Below are 20,190 nucleotides of genomic sequence, written 5' to 3'. Positions count from 1 at the left end.
GGCCTGCCTTCCCCAGAGGTTACACACACCCCAATAACCCTTTTAACCGACATCCTGGATGGCTACATGAAACCAAAGTTCCCATTATTAGAAATTTTCTATTTCCATACTGTTACAGGCTATGCATTTAATGCAAGGCCTGCCCCAAATTTGCATGCACAACAATCCCCCTTGGAATAATGAAAAATTGTGGAGGAGGACATCATAAAAAAAATTTCACATTAAAAAGGAGCTGGTTTCCTATACTTGTAATGGCCATACACTAAGTGTATGGTCTGACAAACATATCCCCCTGGGGGAGCACACGTCAACATTCTGTGTAACCATTTATTTTACTGGCATCATAAATACCCTTGAAAACAATAACGTGGCTGTTGCATCACGGAACATGTTCACCCTAGTGTTCTAGCGGTGGTGTCTGAAGAGACATGGAGAATGTGTGGTATCCCACAAAGTGGCCATTTCTATGGAATACCATATATATATATAATGTATAGTCATATAAATGCTGTGAATTTTTATGGGGACTGGGCATTTTATATACATTGTGAGACCTGCTGACAGGCAGCACAGAAAGGGTTCATCTTCTCCTTCCAGGCTTGATCAGGTGACCCAGCTCTGTTTTAATATGAAGAAGGTTCTTGAAAAACACCTCAGGGCACTCAGCCAATGACTGTAGCTCTAACGTCACATAGAAGGGAAATGAGCCAAGTCCTGGGAGAGAGTTTTAAAATTTGAAGTGGCAGTTGGTGGTCAGATATCTTGGTAAGAGGAGGCCATTTTGTAGGTGAAGGAATTACCTACTTCTTCCCTTCCGGCTTTGCTTTAAAAGTGGACTGGCACGAAAAGGGGAGTTAATAGTCTTCATATGAGGAAGACTACCATTGCACCTCCAGGAGGGAGAATTACCTCAGGGAAGAAACAGAGCACAGTGCTGAAGAAGAGATATTCAGACTTAATAAAACCAGAGGTTACTAAGATCTGCCTGTCTGCAGGTACACAGCAATCATCAACCGTGAGTGTAATCACGTACCTCAGTTTACTGCTGTTTGTATATGATAATTTGCCCCATTACCTTCAGTAAAAAGACTTCTGTTTCAAATTCTTATGGCTGCTTCATGACTGGAGCTCAAATGCACCAACTACTACCACCATCATCATCTTATGCTTAGAGGCAGTTACTGCACAGATAGAAAGTATGAGGAGCAGAGGGTGAACGCTTGGGCGGTGTTGTACTCTGTCAGCGGATTATGAAGGCAAAAGCTTCTAGATTAAATCATGACTGGAAGAGCCAGAGCAAGAGTATGTGGAAAGCACGGGGCCAGGACTCGCAACCACCCAATCCTGGTGTTCCTGGGACGGAATCTGACAAGCCATCACCTAGTAATGCTGAACTTGTTGGACGATGACGTCAAAAAGAAGCCCCTGCAGTTGCTAGAACAGAAGCTAGAAATTTTGACATTTTGGCTGGATTTCAAGATATGTCAATTGGAGAGCGTGGTGGTCATACACATGACTTCCATGATATAAGTTTTGTAACAACCCTGCTGGCATCACTACATGGCCTCCCATCCCCCGCACACCAACTTACTTTCTCCTTCAAACCATGCTGTGAAATCTGTCTGTTGCCAGCCCTGAGCTCCATGTGCTATGCCTCTTGTTTTCCTGCTTGCTCTCCATGTTTCCTGACTGTGTGTATAGGGGGGCGGCGCCTGAACTCTCTGGTTCTTATGCAGTCTGGGTGCACCTGGGTAATCTGTCCCTGACCAACCACCTGGAGCCCTTGACTATTTAGTTTCGCCACTCCCACTGAAACATTGCCTGAGCAATGTCTATACTCAGTTAGTATTCCGCTGCTGAGGAAGCCAGGCCCTGTTCTGTCTGTCTCCTTCTTTGGAGGATTACTCTAGTCTTGCTTTGTACCCTGTCTGCCTGCCGGGAGGCTGAATATCCTGGCCCTTGAGTCTTGTTCCCTGTACCTTGTCCATACTCTGTCTGCCTGCCAGGAGGCTGAATATCCTGGTCCTTGTGTCTTTGTCCCTGTGCCTCTGTCTGAACTCAGTCTTACCTCTGTCTGTCAGTCTCCTTGTTTGTGGTTCCTTCCCTGCCGTGTCTTTCCTTGTGTCCTCTTTATCTGTGCATCTGCACGCTCGCAGCTCTGTCTGCACGGCTCCCTAGTCGCTCTGTCTGCACGGCTCCCTAGCCGCTCTGTCTGCACGGCTCCCTAGACGCTCTGTCTGCACGACTCCCTAGCCGCTCTGCCTGCACGGCTCCCTAGCCGCTCTGCCTGCACAGCTCCCTAGCCGCTCTGTCTGCTCCGCACTCCTACGGCTCTGCCTGCTCCGCACTCCTGCGGCTCTGCCTGCTCCGCACTCCTGCGGCTCTGTCTACCTGCACTTCCTGTGGCTCTGCCTGCTCCGCACTCCTGCGGCTCTGTCTACCTGCACCTCCTGTGTGAACAGGCCCAAACCTGTTCCTTCATACTCCATTCCTTCCTGCCTATATCCATACCTGCACCTCCTGTGTGAACAGGCCCAAACCTGTTCCTTCATATTCCATTCCTTCCTGCCTAGATCCATCCCTGTACCTCCTGTGTGAACAGGTCCAGATCCTGTTCCAGCATACACCACTCCCTCCTGCCTACACCTGCTGTGTGAACAGGTCCCTACCTGCTCCTTTTCATACCACGCCAATCTGTCCGGTGTCTCCAAGCCGTGCCCGCCTGTCCTGTGTCTCCAAGCCGTGCCCGCCTGTCCTGTGTCTCCAAGCCGTGCCCGCCTGTCCTGTGTCTCCAAGCCGTGCCCGCCTGCCCTGTGTCTCAGCCGTGCCTGTCGTATCCACCTGCCTGCCTGTCTATAGCCTCTGTCAAGGTGTCCTGTTCCCGAGTGGGATCAGCAGCCACAGCCAGACACCACCCTGGAGTGGCACCCGGCAGCTACCTGCCGCACAAGCCTGACCTCACCATCAGAGGCTCCAGTGAAGACCAAGGAAGCTGCCGTAGTTACGCCCCTTCCAGGGTAGTCTGGTTTGTGGCACAGTGGGGCCACAACCCCCCGGCTCGCGCCATTCAGCCAAGGCGCGAGCGTGACAAGTTTCCACTAGACAATCCATACAACATGTCATAGAAACAAAATCTGTTTTTTTCTGGCAACTCTATTCAGCTGTGCCCAAACTGTGTCAAATTGATTTCTAGACCCAAGTGGGTCTTATCCCAGTAGCATGTTGACTACAGTCCACAGATGGAGTATAAATCCCTAAGGTGACCTCTACTTTACCAGCATGATGAATTAATAGGAAAAGCACGTGGCTTTGATGGAGCTGTTATTTATTTGCCAAAGAAACTAAATAAGATCAATGAGGTGGTTAGCCACACACGCAATAGAGAAATGGTAAAGATTGCAATTACTTTCACAAATGAGTTACCACCAACTTCACCAACTTGCTTTCACTTTTTACAACATTATATTCCGAATTATTATCACCCAAATGATGTTACAGAATTCAGAACATACAACCTGTGTGGCAAGGATTTACCACGGAAATTTGGAATATGAGACTAGTATGTTGTGCATTGATGTGAGTCACAAAGTCCTTGAAAGTGAAACAGTTCTGTATGTAATGTATAATTTGCAGTCGAAAATTGGATCACATGCCTTCTATGATGCTTGCATTAAAGAACTGATTGGACAGATATGTAAGTAGATATGTAAGTAGGAAGACCGGCCTGCGGGTACCTGTGCTGCACCGGGTCCGGAACTGTCGAGGCTGCATCCCCTGTTTCCCGGGCGGAAGGAATGGGGGACTGGACAGGCCCCATAACCCAGGAAGAGGGGGCGTGTTTAGACAGGGAACCCAGCCAGAAGCTGAGGGATAAAGCGTGTGAAACAGGAGTGAGTCCTCCGCTATCAGTGTACGAGCAGCAAGGGTGCAAGCAGCAAGGGGGCAGCGCGCTATGCACCCGAAGTGCCAGCACTGTGATGGACTGCAGCAGACAGACCGGGTGACCTACAGGCAGGGGGCGAGGCTAAGAGAAAGCACGCACAACAGCAGAGAGTTTTGATGAGGACAAGCAGCGTGTAGGAGGCTGAGCAGCGTGCTCCATCCTTAGAGCACTGGCGCCATGAAGGACAGTTCCCGTCGGCTCCCGCTGCTAACAGCGGGACTGCCAGAGAGCGAGATGCCATGTGCCCAGTTACCATCAGAGAGCGAGGTGCTGTGCACTCCAAGACCATGAGTACAGTGCACGTGCGCAGGAGAGAGAGACAGTTCGTGCCATGTGTCCAGCTTGGATACCCAAAAATTATAAGGTACAGAGGAATCATGGAGGACGTTGGTACAGTCAGCAAGGTAAGCTGTCAGAAACTTTGCACTCCTTGTGAAACTACCCCACTCCTCAGGGCCAGGGCGATGGGAGGGTCTGAGAAAATTCATCCAGAACTTTGCCAGTGTTCCACGGCCTCTCCTGGATTGGAGTGGTGTCTCTTTCACCTGTACTCCATGGTTGTCCAATGAACTGTGACCTCTGCCACCAGCGTTTTCAGATGGGAATTTTTTTAATAATTCTTCAAGAAGGGCCCTCTGGTACTGCAACATTTTAGTACACCTCTCTGCCTATGGAATAAGAGATATAAAGTTCTCCTTGTAGCATGGGTCTAGAAGTGTCACCAATCAGTATTGCCTGTTACCCAAAATTTTGAGAAAGCGAGGGTCACGGGAAAGGCAGCATAACATAAACCCAGCCATGCGTGCCAGAATGCTAACAGGCAAGACTTCCGTGTCCTCACCAAGACGACGACAGACCATGCTGTCCACCTCCTCCCTGTCATCAGGCCATCCACGCTGAACAGATGGTATGACAGTTATGCTTGTAGTACCGTCTATAATTCATGAAACTAGCTCCTGTTCTTCTTCCTCCTCTTCCTCTTTGTCACTCAATCCATGTTGGAATGAGATGAGGCTGGGCTGTGTATAATCCCCTGTATGGTTCCTTGCTCATCTTATCTTGCTCCACCAGAAATGCATCCTCTTTGATTGTAAGCAAAGATCGTTTAACGCTCTATTAATTGTCCTCCCCCTCACTCCACTTTCCCCTCTCCAGTCCAGCTTTAATGCAGAAGCCAGGGTCGTCCATCTGGCTAATTGGTACTCAGATGCATCCACTCTTTGAAAGTTTTTACACTAGCTGCCCATTCATTATAGGATCCAATTCAAAGTACTTGTTCTCACCCACAAAACTCTCCACAGTGCATCACCCCCTCACATCTCTTCCCTCATTTCTGTCTATTGCCTTGCTGATTGCTGCGCTCTGCAAGCGACTTTCGACTAACCTCTGTACTAATCAGTACCTCCTGCTCCTGACTCAAAGACTTCGCCCGCATTGCGCCAATCATCTGGAATGCTCTACCCCAAGAAATTAGGACCAGCCACAACTTGCAAAGTTTTAGGCGCTCCCTCAAAACACATTTCTTCAGAGCAGCCTATCACGTTCCCTAATCAAAGTCATTTTATGAGCATTTGTGTGTGTATAGCCCATTCACTATCTCTATCTATCCCCCACTTCCTCAAGAAAGCTGGACCATGATTGTAAATACATCATTGTAATTATACACCTGTACTTTGTATCTCCCCCACCTAATTGTAGATTGTAAGGTCTCATGAGCAGGGTCATTTTATTTAGCTTTAATTATTGTATTATTGTTAATGTTGTTACTTATGACTGTTGTGTTTGAAACTTAAACTGTAAAGCACTGCTGAATATGCTGGCGCTATATAAATAACGATTATTATTATTATTAGAACACAGAGAAGCACGATGGTGATGCTAATTATGACATCATCGCTGCTCACCATCTTGGCGAAGTCCTCAAAGTTTTGGAGGATGGTACATGTCTGACATCCATGTCCACTACTGAGGTCTTATGTATGGAGTCTGAACTGAATACTGATGGCCTTGTTGATGCTGGTAGTCAACATCTGCCCTCTTCTGCTCAAAAATCCTTTTGCAGTGTAGAGTTCCAACACGTGGGGACATCACACACCAGTCAGTGAGCCGGAAACTGCAAACGCTGCTGAAGTATAGCAAGGCCAGCTAAAGCTGTAGCTGACTTTCTAAAATGGTCACACAGGTGGCATACTTTCACAAGCAGATCCAGCAGCTCAGGGTAATTTTTGAGAAACCGTTGAACAATGGTTAAGCACATGGGCCAGGCTTTAGGTTCAGCGGTGTCAGCCCGGATCTGCCTGCTCTTTCTGAGCTGTCCATAACTCTTCAGCATTGTGCGGTTTGTCACCTAAACATATTAGCTTCAGCACAACCTGTTGCCACTTGGCTGAGGCAGTGCTTCAGTGCTTCTAGCTTCTGACTGATGTGTTCATTTCAGAGATGGAGGCTGAAGAGGAAAAGGAGGAGGAGGTGCAGGAGCTGTAGACTGTCGGGGAAACCCTGATTGAAGTACAGCCCCCAATCCTCGGCGTGGGTAGGATGTGTTGCATCCCAAGGTCCGACTGGGTCCTGGCTTCCACTATGTTAACCCAGTGTGCTGTCAGTGAAATGTACCAGATTGAAGTAGGGCCCGCAATCTTCAGCATCATGTTCCATCACAAGTACCTTTATTCCACAGCCACTCCACTCTGCCAAGCCCTTCACTGGCTTCCTATTGCCAAAGGCTACAGTTCAAAACCCTAACTATGACATACAAAGCCATCCACAACCTGTCTCCTCCATACATCTGTGACATGGTCTCCTAAGGTCCGACTGGGTCCCAGCTTCCACTATGTTAACCCAGTGTGCTGTCAGTGAGCTGTACCATCCCTGCCCACAAGTGCTTGTCCACGTGTCTGTGGTTAGGTGGACTTTCCAAGTAACAGCATTGTTGAGGGCACAGGTAATGTTGTGGGACACATACTTGTGTAATACCAGGACGGCACACCGGGAGAAATAGTGGCAGCTGGGGACCGAGTACCTTGGGACAGCCACCGCCATCAGGTTGCGGAAAGTCTCCATCTCCATGAACCTAAAAGGCAATATTTTGAGCGCAAGCAGATGAGAAATGTGTGAATTTAGTACGGTGGCCTGTGGGGCATTGGCTGCGTATTTCCGCTTGCATTCCAATGACTGGGGTATGGACAACTGAAGGCTGTATTGGGACAAGGACGTGGACGTGCTTGATAATGGTGCTAGTTGAGTATGGGCAATGACAGGTGCAGGGCAGGAGGCATCTTCACATGCACTGTGAACAGGGGATTGGCTTGCACGCACATCAGTGGAAGAAGCAGTGGTGTCACCTGCAGACACTGTTCCTGGAGCCTGGGGTTTGGCCCATAAAGCCGGGTGCTTTTGCTGCCATGTGCCTGATCATGCTGATGGTGGTCAGGCTGGTAGTTTTGCTACCTCTGCTGATGCGGGCATGGCAGGTGGTGGTGAAAATGGCCTGTTTGGGGTTATCGGCAGAGACTTTAAAAAGCAACCTTACTCGGAAAGACCTAACAGATGTATTGCCAACTTCCGTCGTGTTGGTGTTGTGAAGAACGGTTGCCTGCCTCCTTTATGCAGCCACCACACTGCTTCTTCCTGCCTGTTGGGGTTCTATGCCTTTCTCCCCCTGTCTGCTGCTGTTCTCAATCTGCATGTCCTCCTGCCATTTTGGGTCAGTTACTATATCATCCACCACCTCGTCTTCGACTTCCGCACCCTGGTCGTCTTCCTGACTATCTAGCAATTGTCTCATCATTGTACACCTCTTGGCTGCTCAAGAATTTAGGCATCACTACATGCGATCTCTTATTGCCCCGCTACAAGTGGAGACTGTGAGAGGCCCAAATCTATAAATAAAAAACTGAACAGCTCTTCGGAGGGTCCAAGTGTGGGATCAGTTGTCTCCGGGCACTCGGCATGGTGGGAGCAAGGAGGATCAGGGTGAGGAATATGCGTTCCAGACTCACGGCTAATCAGACTTGACCGTGTGGAGGACATGGTGCTGGTGGCAAACTGAATGGAAGCATTATCCGCTATCTAACCAACAACCTTTACACACTGCTCTGGGTTCAATAGTGGTGTGCTGCTGCGGTGCACTAGTAATTGGGACAGGAATGTCGAGAGAGCAGATGTGGGTGTTTGTTCTGGCCCAATTTCAGCTAGCCCACGGCCTCAGCCTCTGCGTGCACCATCACAATCACATCCACTTCCTCATCCCTTGCATGCACCTTGGCAATTTTAAATGAACTAAAATATTTTCCTTGTTCATTGCAAATGGCTGAATTTGGACAAAACTTACATATGATCCGTGTGCGGAAAGACCACAAATTACAATATCTGGCCTGTAGATAACAATTTGTTTTCAGCCAACTGGCGTCAATAACTATGGTAAGACAAAGGAAAAACAGTTGAATGGAGGCCTGAAATGCCACATTTTTAGCCCACAGATAGATGAGGCGTTTGATGGAGCTAGCCTACTTTTAAATATCTTGCCTACATTTTTTTTATTTTTGGGGCCGAAAAATTGTGTGAATAAGTAGGGTAAGACACAATAAAAAATTCAAAAACAGAGCTGGGTCACCTGATCAAGTCTGGGAGAAAAAATTAACCCTTTTTGTGCTGCCTGTCAGCAGGTCTCACAATGTATTTAAAATGCCCAGTCCCAATAAAAATTCACAGCATTTATATGAAAACACAATATATATCCGGTGTCCCATAGAAATGGCCACTTTGGTTGATACAACACATAGAATCATAGAATCGTAGAGTTGGAAGGGACCTCCTGGGCCATCTGGTCCAACCCCCTGCTCAAAGCAGGATTCGCTAAATCATCCCAGTCAGATGTCTGTCCAGCCTCTGTTTGAAGACTTCCATTGAAGGAGAACTCACCACTTCTCGTGGCAGCCTGTTCCACTCATTGATCACTCTAACTGTCAAAAAGTTTTTTCTAATATCTAATCTGTGTCTCCTCCCATTCAGTTTCATCCCATTGCTTCTAGTCTTTCCTTGTGCAAATGAGAATAAAGTTGATCCTTCTACAATGTGACAGCCCTTTAGATATTTGTAGACAGCTATTAAGTCTCCTCTCAGTCTTCTCTTTTGCAAACTAAACATTCCCAAATCCTGCAACCTTTCCTCATAAGACAGGGTTTGCAGACCGGTCACCATTCTGGTCGCTCTTTTCTGAACTTGCTCCAGTTTGTTGATGTCTTTTTTAAAATGTGGTGGCCAAAACTGGACACAATATTCCAGATGAGGTCTGACCAAAGAGGAGTAGAGGGAAATAATGACTTCACGTGATCTAGACTGTATGCTTCTGTTAATACATCCTAGAATTGCATTTGCCTTTTTTGCTGCTTTACACTGTTGACTCATATTCAGTCTGTGATCTATTAGTATACCCAAGTCTTTTTCACATGTGCTGTCACTTAGCCCTATTCCTCCCATTCTATATATGTTTTTTCCATTTTTATTGCCCAGATGTAGTACTTTGCATTTCTCCCTGTTAAAAACCATTCTGTTAGTTGCTGCCCACTTCTCCAGTTTATTTAAATCTTTTTGAATCCTCTCTCTCTCTTCTCTAGTATTAGCTATCCCTCCTAGCTTTGTGTCATCAGCAAATTTAATCAGTTTACCCTCAATTCCTTCATCTAAATCGTTGATAAAGATGTTGAACAATACAGGGCCCAGGACAGAGCCCTGTGGTACCCCACTTGAGACATTCTTCCAACTGGATGTGCAGCCATTTACGACCACTCTTTGGGTCCGATCACTAAGCCAGTTATGAATCCACCTAACAGTTGCCTTGTCCATTCCATACTTAATCATTTTTTCAATAAGGATTGTATGAGAGACTTTGTCAAATGCTTTGCTGAAGTCAAGATATACTATATCTACAGCATTTCCTTGATCCACCCAATCAGTGATACCGTCATAGAAGGAAATTAAGTTAGTCTGACATGACTTATTAGTTACAAACCCATGCTGACTCTGTTTAATCACTTCATTCTTATCCAGGTATTGACATACATGTTGTTTAATAATTTGTTCAAAGATCTTTCCTGGTATAGAAGTCAGACTCACCGGCCTATAGTTACCTGGGTCCACCTTCTTCCCCTTTTTGAAGATAGGAACAACATTTGCTCTTCTCCAGTCTTCTGGCACTTCTCCTGTTCTCCAAGAATTTTCAAAGATCATAGAGAGGGGTTCAAAAATTTCTTCTGCTATCTCCTTCAGTACTCTGGGGTGTAATTCATCTGGACCTGGAGACTTGAATTCATTTAGGCTAGCTAAGTGTTTCCTCACTATCTTTCTGTTTATAGATATCCTGGATTCTTCTATTCCCTTAATAGGACAGTGAATAACAGTTGATGTTACATTTCCTTTCTGAGAGAAAACAGATGCAAAATAGGAATTTAAAAGTTCAGCCTTCTCAACATCCTGTCTTACCATTTCATCATTTTCATCCTGTAAAAATCCTATAGCATCTTTGACTTTTCTTTTACTTTTGACATATCCCCAAAATCCTTTATTATTGCTTTTGACATCTCTTGCAAGCCTCAATTCATTTTCAGCTTTAGATAATCTGATTTGTGCCCTGCAGGTTCTGCAGACAGCATTATATTCTTCTTTAGATATGCCTCCCTCTTTCCATTTTATAAACATTTTTTTCTTCCTTTTTAGCATGTGCTTAAGTTCTGTGTTCATCCATCCTGGTTTCCTTAACTGCTTCCTATTCTTCCCTCTTTTCGGAATTGTTAACAACTGTGCTTTGAGAATTTCATTTTTCAAGATTTCACATCCTTCCTGGACATTTTTGTCTTTAAGGATATCCAGCCATTGGATCCCTCCAATTCTCTTTCTGAATCCCTTAAAATCTGCCTTTCTGAAATCTAACCTTGATGTCTGAGTCTTCACAGGTCTTCCGCCTCTAGTTATCCAAAATTCTAAAATAGCATGGTCGCTACCTCCTAGGGTCCCAGCCACTTTTACCTCCTCAACCATTTCCTCCCTGTTTATAAGGATTAGATCCAAGGTAGCAGTTCCCCTTGTTTTCTCCCTTACCTTTTGGAAGATAAAGTTGTCAGCAAGAGAGGATAAAAATTTCCTTGACCTGTTAGTTTTGCCTGAGAGAGATTCCCAACAAATGTCTGGATAGTTGAAATCTCCCATGACAACTATGTCATACTTTTTGGAGAACTTGGCCATTTGATGCATAAAGAGTTCATCCATAGCTTCAGCTTGCACAGGCGGCCTGTAGTAAATGCCTACAATGGTGTCCTTTCCATTGTTCTGTCCTTGTATTCTTACCCAAACAGTTTCCACAGAACTCCCAGTCTCTGAAGCTTCAATCTCTGTGCAGATATACGCGTTTCTAACATACAATGCGACACCCCCTCCTCGTTTATCAAGTCTGTTTCTTGCAAATAAGTTGTATCCTTCTAGTCTTGTATTCCAATCATGTGTATTGTCCCACCAAGTTTCAGTGATTCCAATGACATCATATTTCTTTTCCTGTGTTAGTAGTTCCAATTCTCCTTGTTTGTTGCCCATGCTTTGTGCATTAGTATAGAAACATTTTAGTTTGTGATTGGTTTCTCTTTCTCCAATATTTTTATTAATTAGATTCTTTCGTCTTTGTTCTTCCTTTCCACTTCTAATAGCAGAGTTCTCAATAGCATTTGTCAGGTGTATGGCTTTTTCTGGTCTTTTGCTTCCCTTCCCATGTTGTTCTAGTTTAAAGCTCTCCTTACAAGTGTAGCAAGGCGACTTCCAAATACATGTTTTCCAGTCTTCGTAAGGTGCACCCCATCTCTAGCAAGTAGTCCATCGTATAAGTAGTTCACTCCGTGATCCAGAAATCCAAATCGTTGCTGACGGCACCATCGACGTAGCCAGTTATTCACCTGCAGAATCTTATTCCACCTCCTTGTTCCATGGCCATCCACTGGGAGGATGGAAGAGAAGACCACCTGCACTCCCAGTTCTTTCACTTTCTTGCCTAAGTCTTCAAAGTCTCTGCAGATGGTTTCCAGGTCGTTTCTTGCAGTGTCATTTGTCCCCACATGTAGTAGCAGGAATGGGTAGTCATCTGTAGGTCTGAAGAGTCCTGATATCCTGTCAGACACATCTTTAATTTTTGCACCTGGAAGACAACACATTTCTCTTGAAGTTATATCCGGTCTACAGATAGCGGCCTCAGTTCCTCTCAACAGGGAATCCCCCATGACCACCACTCTCCGTTTCTTCTTCACAACATTTTTCTTTCTCCATCCAGGAGGACTCTGAAGGCGTACAAGGTTGCTGCTTGTTGGCAAAGTCTTATCCTGATGTATTTCTTCATTGTTTTCCTGCGTGAGAGCCTGGTACTGGTTTCTGAGCAGTATGGGTGCTGACTGCCTCCTGATCCTCCTGCTTCTCTGGGTCACATGTCTCCATTCCTCTGTTTCTTCAGGTGCACTTCGAATTTCTTCTCTTTCTGTAACATGAAGAGATAATTCTGCTCTGTCCAAGAACTCTTCACCTTCCTTAATGATCTTCAACGTAGCTAACCTCTCTTCGAGATTTTGCAACTTTTCCTCCAACAGGGACACAAGCTTGCATTTGTGGCATGTGAAGTTTGGCTTTTCCACTGGTAAGTCTGTGAACATGTAGCAAGAATTGCAGCTCACCAAATGGCTCCTGGCCTCTTCCATCTTGAGATTTCTTAAAAACGATGAAAGATGAGCCCAAATTTGCGCGCCGATAGGCGCGCGGTTTTTCCGATTTGCGAATATGCAAATGATCTCCTCAAGACTCTTCCCCTGGTTTTCCGATTTCCTCTTTTCAGCTGCAACGGCCAAAACCCAGTGATCGTTGAGCTCGCGGAGACTCTTCACTTATCCCAGAAGGCACTGGGAATATGCAAATGATCTCCTCAAGACTCTTCCCCTGGTTTTCCGATTTCCTCTTTTCAGCTGCAACGGCCAAAACCCAGTGATCGTTGAGCTCGCGGAGACTCTTCACTTATCCCAGAAGGCACTGGGAATATGCAAATTATCTCCTCAAGACTCTTCCCCTGGTTTTCCGATTTCCTCTTTTCAGCTGCAACGGCCAAAACCCAGTGATCGTTGAGCTCGCGGAGACTCTTCACTTATCCCAGAAGGCACTGGGAATATGCAAATGATCTCCTCAAGACTCTTCCCCTGGTTTTCCGATTTCCTCTTTTCAGCTGCAACGGCCAAAACCCAGTGATCGTTGAGCTCGCGGAGACTCTTCACTTATCCCAGAAGGCACTGGGAATATGCAAATGATCTCCTCAAGACTCTTGCCCTGGTTTTCCGATTTCCTCTTTTCAGCTGCAACGGCCAAAACCCAGTGATTTTTTGAGCTCGCGGAGACTCTTCACTTATCCCAGAAGGCACTGGGAATATGCAAATGATCTCCTCAAGACTCTTTCCCTGGTTTTCCGATTTCCTCTTTTCAGCTGCAACGGCCAAAACCCAGTGATCGTTGAGCTCGCGGAGACTCTTCACTTATCCCAGAAGGCACTGGGAATATGCAAATGATCTCCTCAAGACTCTTCCCCTGGTTTTCCGATTTCCTCTTTTCAGCTGCAACAGCCAAAACCCAGTGATCGTTGAGCTCGCGGAGACTCTTCACTTATCCCAGAAGGCACTGGGAATATGCAAATGATCTCCTCAAGACTCTTCCCCTGGTTTTCCCTCCACGTCTCTTCAGACACCACCATTAGATCACCAGGGTGAACATGTTCCGTGATGTAACAGCCACATTTGTTATGAAAGAGTCACCGTAGGAGGCAAACACAAAAATAGAAGCTACGTCCAGAAAACCAGAGAAGTTGGCCGCTATCAGATTGCAGACCCCTGAACCTATCAACACAACTAGCAGTAGCCATGGGGGGTTCCTACGGTGCCCTAGACCCCTCGATCATAGCCGGAGAGCTAGATAGCCTAAAGACAGAAAGGGAAATCTAAACTGCCCCAGAGCAGACCCCAAAGAAATAGGCAGCCCCCAACATATAATGACGGTGAAGCAAGATGAAAAAACACTCACACAGATAGAAAGATAGACTGAGCAAATGATGGGGCCCAAGCTAACTAAATAGGACTGGAATGGAAGGTTGCTGTCTGCAATCTGCCAAAACCCTTTCAAAGACAATGGCCAACAGACTGATATGGAAAAAGACCCTGAAGACGCTAGGCTTCAAAAATACTATATCAGTACTCAGGTATTTTCTGAAGACAGAGCAAAAAGGAATTCAGCTCACCCCAGCAGGGAATGGCAGAAATCCAGAAAAACAAAGTAAAACAAGGTCAAAACACAAATGCAAAAGCAGAGCAGAAAACTTAGCTTTTGAGGAGCAGGACTTCAGACTGGTCTCCAAGAATCCCTCAGAGAAATCACCCGCAGGGCAGAAGGGCGTCGGCAGCCTTATATCCAGTCCGTAACTCCACTCAGCCAGTCATCCTCATTAGGCTCAGGTGCTTGATAATCAGGCTCACTACCTTCCTTTACCAGAAGAGGGAGTTCACCAGACCTCAGTAGCAAAGGGGAAACTGAACTCACAACACACATTATTGTTTGCAAAGGGGTGTTTGTGGTCTCAGCAGAGTTCACTTATCACTTCTTGTGTCTCCCACCTCCCTTGAAGAGTCCAAATAAATATCTATTTTAAAGAAAATTGTAGGGTTGTAGAGGAAGAACAAATAGATAGTCGTGGTATGGCACTATGCCCTGACAATAGAGTTTTTTTTTTTTAATTATCAACATTGAATCAAAAATTTTAAATGCAGATGAAGTTGATAGAAAACCACGATCTGTGTCCTCCCAGCATTCCTCTGTACACATCTCAGTATTTATATCACTATTAGCATGATCTATTTCCCTTCATCATTTCTCTGTCTTCAGATCAAAGATATCTCAACATGATTCAGCCGCAGGGCAATAAGTGTTGCCTACGATTGAACAGTTCTGGATGACATTTTTACAGAGTGAGAAAATAAGTAGGCATAAAACATTTATTTGACTAGAACACAGTCGGTGGACACTTAGTAATCCCCGCCATTTACTGGAATATTGAGGCCTTGAGATACATTTGTAGGAAACTAGATATTAAAACTACAAAACAACAAAAATTATCTTTTAAGTAGAAACAGCTTATTGAAGAAATTTTAAAAAAAGTTATTCAACATTTATTTAGCCTCCCATAACAGAACAGAAGAACCATAATTGTGCTTTATCACAATACTAGAGCAAGAGGAAAACAGAAATCCTTGATGCAATAACGCAACTGCCCCACAACGAAGGTGAACTGTACTACAATACTGGGAACAGGATAAATTGTCCAATGTCAGATGCCAGACTCCTTCAAACATCAACTACCTGATGGTGATCATCAGTGCTAAACAAAAACCAAGAAGAAAAATTAAGTTTTATTTTTTTTAAAGGAGTCCTTGGACCCATATGTGAATTGTGAATCTCTCTTGTTACAGTGTCCAAGTTGTGTCGGTGTCATCATAGCTTAGGGTACCGTTACATTTAGCGTTGCACCAGTGATTCCAACCACGATACAACCCGGTCAGGATCGCTGGTGCATCGCTAAATGGTCGCTTGTGAGCTGCAAAACAGGCAGATCTCGCCAGTGACATAGCAGCGGTCGGCGGTCGTTACTTACCTGTCAGATGCGGTGATGAAGATGTCCTCCCGCCCGCGTCCACGCGTCGCTCATCAGCACCAGCAGGAAGCCCAGCAGGAAGTGGCCGACGTGAAACAGTCCAGGATGTTACCTCCGACCGGCTCGCCTGCTGGTTCTCGCACGATCAGCGATAACCAGCAGGCGAGCCGGTCGGAGGTAAGTATCACACATAGCGATATTGCTAGCAATATCGCTGCTGCGTCACAAAATCAGTGACTCTTTAGCGATATCGCTAGCGATCTCGCTGTGTGTAACGGGGGCTTTAATCTTAAGTACAGGTAGTTGGATGACTGCTGATAACCCTGAGGATTTAAATAGTGCTTTTAAGATAGTATCAGGATCAACTCCAGCTGGAGGATTTTAAGTAGCACTAGAGGAGGAGGAGGTTGTGTTTCTTCTAGATCCACCTTCCTTCTTTGATGGGGTGTCACTTAATCTTAGAAGTATGGGCTGGTCATATGTTATCACACTACCATTCAAAGGAAGATTGCATTTCAATGGTTGACCATCTAGGTATCTGTTGTATTTTTTGTAGGCACCAACTGCATCTAACTTTCTTACAAACACAACCTCAGCAACTCCGGAATTCAACAAGCAGGTGCGCTTCAAGGTACCGCATACACAGAAAAGCTCCATGATATCTTCCTCTGTGACTCTTGGATGCAAATTATTAATGGTCTCTTTTTCCCTTCTTAAGGGCTAAAGACAGACTCTTTAGGAGTGGGCCCTACTGATGAATTAGCCTCCTCTGTGACAAGTGTCTTTGACACATTGGTTATTGCCTTTGTGTGAAATAAAGGTGTTGAAGTCTCGTGCTGAGTAGACATGGGAGCTGTGTATGCATCATTCTGTACCACTTTAGTAAGATGTAACGTTTGCCCAAGAGAAACTGAATTTCCAGACATTCACCGGCTTTTTTTGCACATTATTGGCAGCTGTGATCTTCATCTTCTTGGTGGGGATGTGGGAAAGTTCTAAGTTGTCATCAATATCATCGTCATCCATATCTTGTAAAGAGGAAATCTTTTGTTTCCCAGGGTCATGTTTAACAACGTTTATTGGCATTCCTTTAACAGTGTTCGTTACAATGGAGCAAATAGTTTTCAGCTGTGAAATTTGGATATTCTTGGTAATATGTATGGGTGAAGATGATGAACCTTGTGCCACGGGTGTGTTGATAGTTATGGCCGGTGCACCCCTCTTTAACCTCAGATTTTCATGAGCATCCATCAGTTTCTTTGGTTTTCCTCCAACACTAATCTGCTGCTTTCTACAATTAAACATCTCATGCCCATCTTGCACTTTACCCTTTATATGGACACGTGCATCTTTTCAACTCTCACAGGCATCTTTTATGCCAAGCTTCAGACGCGCATCTGCTACACCTACCTTCTGACGGGCATCAAATGCATTCTGGTAATTGGTGGTGGGTAAACGACTAATCATAGGCTGGATCCTGGATCTCATACCTCTCCTAACCCCACTGTTATTAATCCTGCAAGTTCCCATTCCTGCCTTCATCATGCCCCTTTTCCTGATCATTTCATCCAATGATTCATCCGTAATTATGCTGAAAACCTGCACCTTCCCAGCAGCAACTGTGTAGGAAACCACGTTATTCTTTTCAAGGGTGTTTATGATGCCAGTAAAAAAAGAAAAGTTTACACACTATGTTGATGTGTAACCCAAGGGGGAAAGGTTTGTCAGCCCATAATAAAGTGTTTGGGCATTACAAGTATAGGAGACCTGCTCCTTTTTAATGGGAACATGTTTTTATGGGGCCCTCCTCCATGTTTCTTCCAAGGTGGATTGTGGTGCGTGCAAATTTGTCAGGCCTTGCATTCATTTCATGGGCAAACTTTATGGAAGTACAAAATTCATAATACTGGGAACTTTGGTTTCAGGTGGCCATCCAGGACGTGTGTTCCAAGTGTTGTTGGGGTGTGCGTAACTTTGTGGCAGGGCAGGCCTTGCATTCAATGCATAGGCTAACTGTATGGCAGTACCAAATGAAAAAAATGTCAACTTTGGTTTCTTGTGGCCATCCAGGATGTCTACTCCAAGTGTTATTGGGGTGCGTATAACTTTGGGGCAAGGCTGGGCTTGCATTCAATGCATAGGCTAACAGTATGGAATTACCAAATGAAAAATAATGGGAACTTTGGTTTCATGTGGCCATCCAGGATGTAACGAAAAGAAAGGGAGGCACAGATCTTGCAGTGTACATTAGTTTATTGCAATCTGTTCTCACTGAGCCTCTGCAGGACCTGGCGGACAAGTGTGGCTAAGTCTGCGGAGTAGATTAAGATGTCATCCAAGTAGACAACACAAGAATAGAGGAGATCCCTGAAAATATCATTCACGAACTCCTGAAAGACCACGGGTGCATTACTGAGCCCGAACGGCATAACCAGGTATTCATAATGACCGTCTTGGGTGTTGAAGGCCGTCTTCCACTCATCTCCCTGGCATATGTTTGATCTTGGCTCCTCTGAGACGGTCAAACAGATCCAAAATAAATGGCAATGGGTACTTGTTTTTTACCGTGATTTGGTTTAGACCCCAATAATCGATACAGGGCAGTAGAGACCCATCCTGCTTGACAAAAAAGAAAAGAAACCCGCACCCACTGGAGAAGAAGACTTCTTTTTTTTTCAAACATCTTTTTATTGATTTTAACACAATAGCAATGGTACAAATAAAGGTATGACACAGGTTATAACTATCTTGGTTATCTATCAGTTATGTTAAAGGTAATCTGTCACCCATTTTTAGCTCTATCAGCTGCTGGCACCGCCATCAGGGGCTTATCTACAGCATTCTGTAATGCTGTAGATAAGCTCCTGATGTAACCTGAAAGATAAGAAAAATGAGTTATATTATACTCACCCAGGGGCAGTCCGGGTCTGGTTCGGGTCCGGAGGGAGTCGCGGTCCGATCCGGCGTGAGTCGCGGTCCGATCCGGCGCTTCCCATCTTCTAATGTTAACGTCCTCTTCTTTCCTGCCCGACGCGGCTCCGTCGCAGGTCAGTTTTACTTAAAATTGTTTTGTTTGATCTATAGGTTCCACAATGGGAAGAAGCCAAACAGGACATTGACAACAATCAACTTATTAACCTTATGCAAGAATGTGTACTAGGGATGAGCGAGTATACTTGTTAGTGTTAGGCGTCAGGTTTCTGCGTCTGCTCTGCAGGAATCCAGAGCCTCACATTCTGCGGTCTCCTGCTGTCTTTCTACTGCAGAGGAGATTACTTTGCAGCAGACCGCTCCAGAGACTAAGTCCCTCTGTGCTCCTACTGGGCATGCTCACGAGATGATCTCCCATTGGAGATCGGGAGTCATGTGTCCAGGTCCTATTCCAGATCTCATTGGTCCATCTCGGAGATCTGGAAGGTCCCGCACGGCTATAAAAAGTGCGCATGGCCGGTCCGCCATGCGCTAGTATAGACTATACTGCTACAGTATGTGTGAATGGTGACGGATGTATGATTCTGGTGACTTACTCATTTGAAACCCCTTCCCTCTGATATTGCGCATGGTGATAGGGAATTAGCTTATCAGTCAGCGCCAGTCAGTGGCAAGCCTTAAGCCACTGTGCACACCGCACCGCTACACTAGCGTCCGACATCGCGCTTGCTATCTGGCTTTGTTGCCGAAAAGCAGTGTCCTACACCGCGCTGCAGTTGCAGCTCTTCTTGGCGTTCGCAGCAGTGACGCCGCACACACGGTAGGTCTAGAGGGACGCAGCTCCTCTGTCTTGGGTCCTGCTCCTGTGACGAGATACCATGCATGCATTTACCCGAAGCCTATGTCACTAACAGGTTCAGCGTTTTGTATGTTTTTGTTGCGGCACCTCTGTGTGTGAACAGAGCCCGCTCTGCACACTCCGGTTGAAGTTGAACCCGTGTGCATCATACTGCCATATTGCTCCTCTGTCATCACTCAGCAGCGGTTGTTACACCTACTGCACGGTGGACCCCGAGCGGCGAACGCACTTTATTATTTATTTTTATTTAGTGCGTTCCGCCGTTCCTAACAGTTTGGTTTCGGTACTCGGCGAGTAATCCGGCACTCGAATCCTGGCGAGTATTTCACTACTCATCTCGCAATATTCGGCACAGCCCGCACAGTCTCCGCAAAGCCCAGCACAGTCCGCGCAGTCCCTGCGCAGCCCAGCACAGTCCCACACAGCCTGGCACAGTCCCTGCACAGTCCCGGCACAGTCCCTGCACAGTCCCTGCACAGTCCCCGCACAGTCCCTCACAGCCCGGCATAGTCCCCGCACAGTCCAGCACAGTCTCGCACAGGCCAGCACAGGCCCACACAGCCCGGCATAGTGACCGCACAGTACCTGCAAAGCCCAGCACAGTCCTGTACAACCCGGCATAGTCCCGCACAGCACCTGCACAGCCCAGCACAGTCCTGCACAGGCCAGCACAGTCCCACACAGCCCAGCATAGTCCCCGCACAGTACCTGCCAAGCCCAGCACAGTCCCACACAGCCTGGCATAGTCCC

General features: G+C 46.0%; 1 pseudogene; it reads right to left on the bottom strand.

Moving 5' to 3' along the window:
• Positions 1-15,088: 15,088 nt before the first annotated feature.
• Positions 15,089-17,138, bottom strand: LOC141084419 (polymerase delta-interacting protein 3 pseudogene; annotated as a pseudogene).
• Between the last annotated feature and the right edge of the window lie 3,052 nt (positions 17,139-20,190).

The sequence above is a fragment of the Dendrobates tinctorius genome, unplaced genomic scaffold, assembly GCF_039654945.1.
Source record: "Dendrobates tinctorius isolate UK_male_01 unplaced genomic scaffold, ASM3965494v1 ptg000022l, whole genome shotgun sequence".
Classification (NCBI taxonomy): domain Eukaryota; kingdom Metazoa; phylum Chordata; class Amphibia; order Anura; family Dendrobatidae; genus Dendrobates; species Dendrobates tinctorius.
The sequence above is the reverse complement of the archived record's forward strand: the minus strand, read 5'-3'. Positions and strand labels throughout refer to the sequence as shown.